Source organism: Dermacentor albipictus, chromosome 8 (assembly GCF_038994185.2).
Source record: "Dermacentor albipictus isolate Rhodes 1998 colony chromosome 8, USDA_Dalb.pri_finalv2, whole genome shotgun sequence".
NCBI lineage: Eukaryota > Metazoa > Arthropoda > Arachnida > Ixodida > Ixodidae > Dermacentor > Dermacentor albipictus.
Genome location: NC_091828.1, coordinates 44,443,447 through 44,453,202, shown reverse-complemented (window position 1 = coordinate 44,453,202; position 9,756 = coordinate 44,443,447).

Genomic DNA, 9,756 nt, shown 5'->3' with positions numbered 1-9,756 from the left:
CAGTAATACCTTTCCTGTATCCTCGACAGCGTCCGGGAGAATCCAAGGTGCCCAGCAGTTGGATCGTCGTGTAGGGCGTGCAGTATTTCTGGACGCAGCGCTGACGGTACAACAAGAAGGTAGCTGGCGCGGACTGGTGAGAAGTTCTTCTTCACGAGCAGGTTGTTTTGTAGCGTGAACGAAGATAACCCGCGCCTAAATGCCCTAGGGACAACGTCGGTGTTCCCTTCCAAATACTCGACGAGGCCTTTTAGCTCCGGGTCGTCTCGTTGCTGTTTAGTGAAGTCTTCCGCGCTTATTATCCCAAGGAAGGCGTCGTCGTCCTCGTCGTCTTGCGGCGGGGGATCGATGGGGGCGCGCGATAAGCAGTCGGCGTCGGAGTGTTTTCTTCCGGACTTATATATTACCGTGACGTCATATTCTTGTAGTCTGAGGCTCCACCGCGCCAGCCGTCCTGAAGGGTCCTTTAAGTTAGCTAGCCAACACAATGCGTGATGGTCACTGACGACCTTGAATGGCCTGCCATAGAGGTAAGGGCGGAATTTAGCTGTAGCCCAAATGATGGCGAGGCATTCCTTCTCAGTCGTAGAATAGTTGCTTTCCGCTTTTGACAGCGACCGGCTAGCATACGATATCACCTTTTCAAGTCCTTCTTTCCTCTGGACTAGGACGGCACCGAGGCCTAGGCTACTGGCGTCAGTGTGGATTTCGGTATCGGCGTCCTCGTCGAAGTGTGCAAGTACCGGCGGCGTCTGCATGCGTCGTTTGAGTTCTTGAAATGCCTTGGCCTGCGGCGTTTCCCACTTGAACGCGACATCACATTTGGTTAGATGTGTTAGCGGCTCCGCGATGCGTGAAAAGTCCTTGACAAAGCGCCTATAGTAGGCACACATGCCAAGGAATCTGCGCACTGCCTTCTTGTCGGTTGGCTGCGGGAACTTTGCGATGGCAGCTGTCTTCTGTGGGTCGGGGCGTACTCCTGATTTGCTGACCACGTGGCCTAGAAACAAAAGCTCATCGTAAGCGAAGCGGCACTTTTCCGGCTTCAGAGTGAGCCCTGATGACTTGATGGCTTCTAACACTATCGCAAGCCGCCTAAGGTGATCGTCGAAATTTCCGGCGAAGACAACGACGTCATCCAGGTAGACAAGGCACGTCTGCCACTTCAGTCCGGCTAACACCGTGTCCATGACGCGCTGAAACGTTGCAGGCGCCGAGCACAGTCCGAATGGCATGACCTTGAACTCGTAGAGGCCGTCTGGCGTGACGAAGGCAGTCTTTTCGCGATCTCTCTCGTCGACTTCTATTTGCCAGTAGCCAGACTTGAGATCCATCGACGAGAAGTATTTAGCGTTGCAGAGCCGATCCAATGCGTCGTCTATCCGTGGAAGGGGGTACACATCCTTCTTCGTGATCTTGTTCAGTCGACGATAATCGACGCAGAAGCGTAGGGTTCCATCCTTTTTCTTTACCAGGACTACAGGAGAGGCCCACGGGCTTTTCGACGGCTGGATGATGTCGTCGCGCAGCATTTCGTCGACTTGTTGCCTAATAGCTTCACGTTCTCGCGTCGAAACTCGGTAAGGGCTCTGGCGGAGTGGTCGAGCGCTCTCTTCGGTTATTATGCGATGCTTTGCAACTGGTGTTTGTCGAATCCTCGATGACGTCGAAAAGCAGTCTTTGTATCGTCGAAGAAGACTTCTGATCTGTTGCTGCTTACTCATAGGAAGACGTGGATTCACGTCGAAGTCTGGTTCGGGGACTATGCTCATCGGGGTAGATACGGCTGAATGCGAGAGGACAAAGGCATTGCTGGTTTCCACAATTTCCTCGATATATGCGATTGTCGTGCCCTTGTTGATGTGCTTGAACTCTTGGCTGAAGTTGGTTAGCATAACTTCCACTTGCCCTCCGTGGAGTCGAGCGATCCCTCTTGCGACGCAAATTTCACGGTCGAGCAATAGATGTTGGTCGCCCTCGATGACACCTTCTACGTCAGCGGGTGTTTCAGTGCCGACGGAAATAATAATGCTGGAGCGCGGCGGGATGCTCACTTGATCTTCGAGCACACTCAAGGCGTGGTGACTACGACAGGTCTCCGGCGGTATCGCTTGATCTTGTGACAGCATTATCGATTTCGACTTCAGGTCGATGACTGCGCCATGTTGACTCAAGAAGTCCATGCCTAGAATGACGTCTCGGGAACACTGTTGGAGGATAACGAAGGTGGCAGGGTAGGTCTGGTCATGAACGGTAATTCTTGCCGTGCAGACTCCAGACGGCGTGATGAGGTGTCCTCCAGCGGTTCGAATTTGAGGGCCTTCCCACGTAGTCTTAACTTTCTTCAACTGGGCGGCGATGTGTCCACTCATGACGGAGTAATCAGCCCCTGTGTCGACTAAGGCAGTGACTGCGTGGCCGTCGAGAAGCACGTCGAGGTCGGTGGTTCTTTGTCTGGCGTTGCAGTTAGGTCGTGGTGTCGGATCACGGCTGCATCGTGTTGAACTGAAGTTGGAACGTCGCGTCGTCAAGTCGTCGTTCGTCGGTGTAGTCTTGCCTTCCTGACTTCGTCGGGACGGCGGCGTGTCGTTGTTATGTCGTCGAGATCGTTTCGTCGTCGTCTTCGTCGGCGGCGGAGGATCTTCGTCAGTTCGACGAACAGCAACCGCACCTCCATCGGTTGCTGCTTTTAGTTTTCCTGATATGGGCTCGCAGAGCGGCCCCGGGCTGGGCCGGTGTATGGTCGGCGCTGTGGCGACAGGTAGCGGCCTGGTGACGGCGAACGGGATGGTCGTCGAGGGCTCCATTGAGTAGCGGCGAGGTAGTCGGCGATATCGCGGGGTCGTTCGCCAATCTGTGGCCGCGGTGCGTTAACGGCGAAACCTCGCAGTCCCATCTCCCGGTATGGGCATCGGCGGTACACATGGCCGGCTTCACCGCAGTGGTAGCAGAGCGGGCGGTGGTCGGGGGCGCGCCAAACGTCAGTCTTCCTCGCGTAGGTGCGCTGGGCGACGGGTGGTCGTGTTGGCGGTGGCGGCAGCGGACGACGGAACTGCGGCGTGACAGGGCCCTGGCGCGGTCGCGGAGGGGGTCCTTGACGGCGTGCGACGGCGGCGTAGGTCATCGCTTGCGGCTCACGCTGCGGCGATTCAGGGGCTACTCCAAGTTGTCGTTGGAGTTCCTCACGCACGGCGTCGGCAATCGAAGCCACTTGAGGCTGTGATGATGGCAACAGCTTTTGTAGCTCCTCCCGCACGACAGCTCGGATAGTCTCGCGTAGGTCGCCGGCGGCCAGTGACTGAACTCCGGCGTAGTTTGTCGAGGTCGTGCGGCGGTCGAATTGCCGGTTTCGCATCTCGAGTGTCTTCTCGATGCTGGTGGCCTCGTGAAGAAACTCGTCGACGGTCTTCGGCGGGCTTCGTACCATTGCGGCAAAAAGTTCCTCCTTCACACCACGCATCAGCAGGCGGACTTTCTTCTCCTCGGGCATTTCAGGGTCGGCGTGGCGGAAGAGACGGCTCATTTCTTCCATGTAGATCGCGGTCGTCTCATTAGGTAGCTGCACCCGGGTTTCCAATAGCGCTTGGGCTCGTTCTCGGCGTACGACGCTTGCGAATGTCTGCAGGAAGCCGCTTCGGAAAAGTTCCCAGGTCGTTAGGGTGGCTTCTCGGTTCTCGAACCACGTCCTGGCCGCGTCTTCCAATGCGAAGAAGACATAACGCAATTTGTCGTCGCTGTTCCAGTTGTTAAACTTAGCGACTCTCTCGTACGTCTCAAGCCAGCCTTCCGGGTCCTCGAAAGTTGAACCACGGAACGTCGGAGGCTCCCTGGGCTGCTGTAGCACGATGGGCGATGCCGGGGCTGCCATTGGGGTGGACTTGGTGGCAATCTTTCTGGTCGTCTCAAGCAAAAGTCCGTGCTCCGGGGGCAGTTGTTGAAGACGGCGGCTTGCTCGATGGTCCGGGACTGCGTTGGTGTTGTCTTTGCGTTCCGGGCTTGGATCACGGCTTGTCGGGGGCGTCCGGTACATGGACCAAAAGCACCTCCACCAGATGTCACGTGGTGGTGACGTTAAGAACACAGTAGCAATACTGTGATAGACAAAACTAACTTTTATTGGGCGAACCTGTGCCCACAAAACAGGCTACACTTATAGCACAACGATAGCGGCGAACACGGTCGGCGATCGTCGAAAATCTGATCAGCGGGTCAAGCGCGTCGGCTTTTATAGAGCAGTCGTCGAATGTTCCAGACTAATCGTTCGGACCCGCGTGCCTTCTACAAAGTTCTACACCATTCGCGACAGGCGAATAAATCAGATAACACAAGGTTCGGCGACAACACACTGCGGATAGAAGCATCGATAAATTTCCAGAAACTTCGGATACATGTAGGCGCGTCCCGCGCTGTGCGACAACATTTGTTAGGGGGCGAAACTTGGTCGCCCCATAAAGATAAGTACACGTGTCAATATTGATGGATGTTAAGGTTACTAAATGGTTGCTTAATTGCTTTGTTGTGGTTTGTACGAGCAGAGTGCATGGGGGGCTCAGGTAAATAACATTCACGCGGTATTTTGTAGTGACCATGGTACAGCTGATATAAAAATTTGATGCGAGATACAATTCTGCGATGAGCTAGTTTTTTTCATTTTCGCTCTGTCGCGAAGAACGGACACGCTAGAAAAACGCGAGTATGTGGAGTATATAAACCGCAAAGCTAAATTTTGCACTCTTTCTATTTTCTTGATTAAATGTTTTTGATGAGGGCTCCAGATCGAATCCGCATATTCTAATTTTGGTCTGACAAGAGCTTTGTATGCTGTTAACTTAACGGTCGATGAAGTATGGCGCAATTTCCGTTTCAAGAATGCCAGCTTTTTTAGCGCGTTGGTGCAAACGTTTTCTATATGGGGTTCCCAACTTAAATTGCTTGTGAGCGTTACACCTAAATACTTCACTTGCTGGGTTTTATGTATATAAGAATTATTAATAATATAAGCATAATCTAAGGGTTCTTTCTTGTTGGTAAATGTAATAGCTGACGTCTTCAAAGTGTTTAGCTTAAGTCCCCATGTTTCACACCAGACGCTAATTGAGTGCAACGCATCATTAAGTCTTACTTGGTCGGAGTGATGATTTACATTAGTATAAATAACACAATCGTCCGCAAATAAACGGATCTTCACAGGCGATTTAACAGATAAATAGATGTCATTGATATAAACTAAGAATAACAAGGGACCGAGAACTGACCCCTGTGGCACCCCTGAGTTCACTTCCAGTGTACCAGAAACGCAGTCTTTAACAGCGACGTAGTGTTTTCTTGAGGACAAATAAGATTCTATCCAACGGATTATATTGCGTTCAATGCCCATTAAGAGCAGTTTAGTTACTAAATCGGCATGCGGAACTACATCGAACGCCTTGGAAAAGTCCAGAAACACTGCATCGATTTGACCCCTCATATTCAGTGCATTCATAAAATCATCTGTTATCTCAGCTAACTGTGTTATTGTGGCTAAAGCAGCCCTAAATCCATGTTGATTTGCATGAAGTAAATGATTATTCTCTATATGTGTTATAATCGCTTTAAATAAAATGTGTTCTAGCAGTTTACAAGTTGTGGATGTTAAGAAAACTGGTCTGTAATTATTTAGTTCTAAAGGGGATCCAGATTTGTGAATCGGAACTATTCTTGCAAAGCGCCAGTCATCTGGTATCACACAGGATTCTAAAGATGTTTTATATATTACATATAAGTACTCTGCTACCCATATTGCGTATCTATTGAGGAAAACATTAGATATTTTGTCCGGACCTGAAGACTTTTTTATGTCTAGATAACGCAAAAGACTAAGGATGCCGTTTTTGCTTAAATCTACTTCGGGCATCGGATTACGAAGCGTGTAAGGTATATGTAAGGTGTAAGGTATGTATATACACATATCTATGGGGTTTGGAAAGCTGGTCGGGCACCAGCCCTCGACCCCCTAAGAAAAAATGAAAACTCGCCGCCTATATGCACGTGAGGAAACGATGGCGCAAGCCGGCAGGGTCCACATGGTCTGCATAGGCTGCGTTACAATTCGTTCCAGCAAGCGACTCTGTCTAATCTGATGTCTTAGTATACAGCTGTTTCTGCGCACCAGTCTCTGCGATTGAAACACGAACACACCAAGACATATTTCGCCACAAGGCGTTCAAATTAAGACGCAAGAAAAAATCGTACGGTAATTTCGTGCAAGAAAACCTGAAGAAATATAAAAGAATAAAGAAATCGGTAAGTTTAGGTGTAATTATTCACGATGGCGAGAAATCGCGTGGAGGATCCAAATAATTGATGCTGCGAGAAAACGCTCCAAGAGTCTCACCGCACTTGCGTGCCCAGGCGGAATTCTGAAGGATGTTCTTTTGAGCGTACTGAGGCATGTGCCCGTGGCCAAATGGTAGCAGCGTCGGGCTGCTGGGCTAGGGGTCCTCTATTCAAATCCCGCCATCGTACAGTGATGTTTATTTTTTGTGTATACCGTGTTTTACATATATCCGGAACATCACGACGAGCAGTGGTCCCTGAGGCTCACCTTTTAGGCTACACCATCTCCCGGATCGGCCGACCAAAGAGGCTAGGGACCTACGAGCTCTGAACAAACACGGTCGACGCTAGCCACAAGAAATGCCCGTCAGTTTGCCCTTAAACGATAGTCTACTTCCAAGAACTCATGATGATGATGATGTGTGGTTTTTTGTGGCGCAAGGGCCAGATTTGGCCAAAGAGCGCCATGACAAGTGGTAGTGTTAACGATGTATTATGGGAGATGTGACTTGGCTGTAAAGTGTCCTAAAAATAGTCGCTGTAAAGTGCTTAAAATCTGAGTGCTATAAAATTATGGCGATGACTAATGACGGATACTATGTACATTAAAATCCATCGTAAAAGAATGATGCAAAATAGAAAATATATAAGATTCTAAAATTCACTAGAGCACCACTGCCTCGTTAGAGCCCTTGAGACACAAGGGCCTAGAGGCATGTGCTACATAAAAGAAATTATCACAGCGGCATCCTCTGGAAAGAGGAGACGCTATGAGTGTGTGGGGCTTATAACATGTAATACAACATCTTTCAGGAAGCCCAGGACTGCGCTGGAGTCAAACAGCGGTTCTGGGCCTAGTAACATTACTGGATGAAGGGGGATGCGCTGCCGATATGCTAAGGGAAAATGCTTCTTTCTTTCATGTTCGGCTTCCCGACACTCCAGGAGGACGTGGAGGACGGTCAGCCTCTCCCCGCATCTACCACAGGTTGGAGGCTCATTTCCGGTGAGTAAAAAGTTATGTGTGCCAAATGTGTGTCCTATTCTTAGACGACAGAATAGGACATCTGTCCGGCGTGATTTTGTTACTGAAGGCCAGAATCCTAACTGTGGCTTTATCACGTGGAGCTTATTATTTGTTTCCGCGTCCCATAGCCGTTGCCACTGGTTCCGTAGTTTCCTCCGTAAGAAGGGCTTCAGGTCTGTGACAGGAACTGCAGCGGTGGGATTAGCAGAATGCGATGTAACTGACGTGGCCATCTGGTCCGCAAGAACGTTACCTTCGATGCCCCTATGACCTGGCACCCAGCATATGATGACATGCTGATTACCTATATACGCTTTACACAGAGCAGAATAAAGTTCGTTAATTACTGGATTTTTGTGGTTAGAGAAAGCCATCAAGGCCTTCACAACACTAAGGGAATCCGTATATATGACTGCTTTCTGGAGTTTTGATTTCCTTATATGCTTCACAGCCGACAGTAGTGCGTAAGCCTCAGCCGTAAAGATACTAGTTTCCGCATGCAGTACATCGGTTTCCGAGAAGGATGGCCCGACGGCTGCATAGGACACCCCGTCGTGTGACTTCGATGCGTCTGTGTAGAACTCCGTGCAGGAGTGTTTGTGCTGGAGTTCCCGGAAATGCATCTGGATTTCAATCTCTGGAGCGTTTTTTGTAACTTCCATGAAAGATGTATCGCATTGTATCAACTGCCACTCCCAAGGAGGTAGCAGCTTGGCTGGATGCATTAGGCGAAGTTCGAGGATTGGAACATGCATTTCATGACTAAGCTCCCTCACACGCAGCGAGAAAGGCTGTCTTACGGAAGGACGATTACGAAATAGTGTAGCATATGTCATATCATTAATTGTGTTAAAACAGAGATGTTCGGGATTAGAGTGGACTTTCAAAAAATATGTTTGGCTGATGTATGTTCTCTGGATATGAAGTGACCACTCATTCGATTCTGCATATAAACTTTGTACGGGACTCGTTCTGAAAGCTCCTGTGGCTAAACGGATGCCCAGATGGTGAACAGGGTCTAGCATCTTTAGTGCGCTCGGGGCGGCAGAGTGATAAATGACGGCACCGTAGTCGAGTCGTGATCGAATGAGGCTTTTATATAGATTCATTAAACACTTCCTGTCACTACCCCACGTAGTCTGGGAAAGAAGTTTCATTATGTTCATTGTTTTCAGACATTTTTCTTTAAGATGTTTAATGTGGGGGACGAAAGTGAGTCTGTAGTCAAGTATGACACCTAGAAATTTATGTTCTTTGTTTACAGGTATCTGTTGTCCACAGACTTCCAAGCAGGGATCCGGAACTAGGCCTCTCTTCCTTGTGAACAAAACACAAGAACTCTTATGAGGATTGATTTTGAATCCATTTTTCTCTGCCCACCCTGACACCTTTTTCAAACCATGCTGTACCTGTCTCTCGCACACTGCGAGATTACAGGATTTGAAACCGATTTGAATGTCGTCCACATAGACTGAATACAAAATGGCCGGTGGTAAGGAAGCATGAAGTGTTGTCATCTTAACAATAAAGAGTGTGCAACTGAGCACGCCACCCTGGGGTACACCGGTTTCTTGTGCAAAAGGACGTGACAGCACATTGCCTACTTTCACCCGGAAGGTACGATTGGACAAGTAGCTTTTTATTATGTTTAGCATATTACCATGAATGCCCATTTCTGACAAATCTTTCAAGATTCCGTAGCGCCAGGTCGTATCGTACGCCTTCTCCATATCGAGGAATATCGATAAGAAGAACTGTTTGTGTACAAACGCGTCACGAATATGTCCTTCAATACGTACAAGATGGTCGGTTGTGCAGCGCCCTTCTCGGAAGCCACACTGAAAGGGATCAAGCATTTTGTTTTGTTCAAGGGAATGGATGAGTCGCCGATTTATCATTTTTTCAAATACCTTACACATGCAGCTTGTGAGGGCTATCGGGCGGTAACTTGCCACTGAAGAAGGGTCTTTCCCTTGTTTCAAAACAGGGACCACAACAGCTTCTTTCCATGCTGTTGGAAGGTACCCTGCGTCCCACATAGTGTTGAAAAGTGTAAGTAGTGTTTCTTGCGTGTCATTGTGTAAGTTTTTGAGCATTTCATACATGATTCTATCGGATCCCGGTGAGGAGCTTTTGCATGCGCTCAAGGCAGCTTTCAATTCGGCAATACTAAAAGGGCAATTGTACGGTTGATTCTGTCGGTATTTATTGATGAGGGGCTTGCATTCTTCTATTTGTTTATATTTTAGGAAGGATTGCGAATAATGTTTTGAGCTTGATACACTCTCAAAGTGCTCCCCAAGTGAGTCGGCCTGATCTTTCAGTGTATCGCCCTGTGTATTTACTAGAGGGAGTGAATATGTTTGTCGCCCTCGAATCCTATTAACCCTGTTCCAGGCTTTGGCCTCATCTCT